Source organism: Penaeus monodon, chromosome 28 (genome assembly GCF_015228065.2).
Source record: "Penaeus monodon isolate SGIC_2016 chromosome 28, NSTDA_Pmon_1, whole genome shotgun sequence".
Taxonomy (NCBI): domain Eukaryota; kingdom Metazoa; phylum Arthropoda; class Malacostraca; order Decapoda; family Penaeidae; genus Penaeus; species Penaeus monodon.
Genome location: NC_051413.1, coordinates 2,222,810 through 2,223,195, shown reverse-complemented (window position 1 = coordinate 2,223,195; position 386 = coordinate 2,222,810).

The following is a 386-nucleotide window of genomic DNA, read 5'->3' as shown; positions in this document are numbered from 1 at the left end:
TGCGATTTTCCTGCAAAAGTATTATCTCCCAGAAGAAAGTTTACCCGAATTACTTTAAATATTTTTAAAAAAGATTTTGACCCCGCGTTTATCCCGTGGGTACACTCTGACAACTGGGAAATTTATGGGCAGTTTCAGCAGCGTTGGAGGCTGAGAAGCGGACTATATATGGGTAGAAAATAATAATACCTTCTGAATTCTTATAAAAATGGATTACCAGATGATTAGTTATATAAAAAATACTGAAATAATATCGCGTAAGAGGAAATGAAGGACTAAGGCAGATAATCCGGAACATGCAGAGAGGACTGACGCAAGGCACCACCTCAGGCTATATCATCCTTATTAACATTCCGTACCTCTTCTCCTCGTTGTCCTCCCCCTCC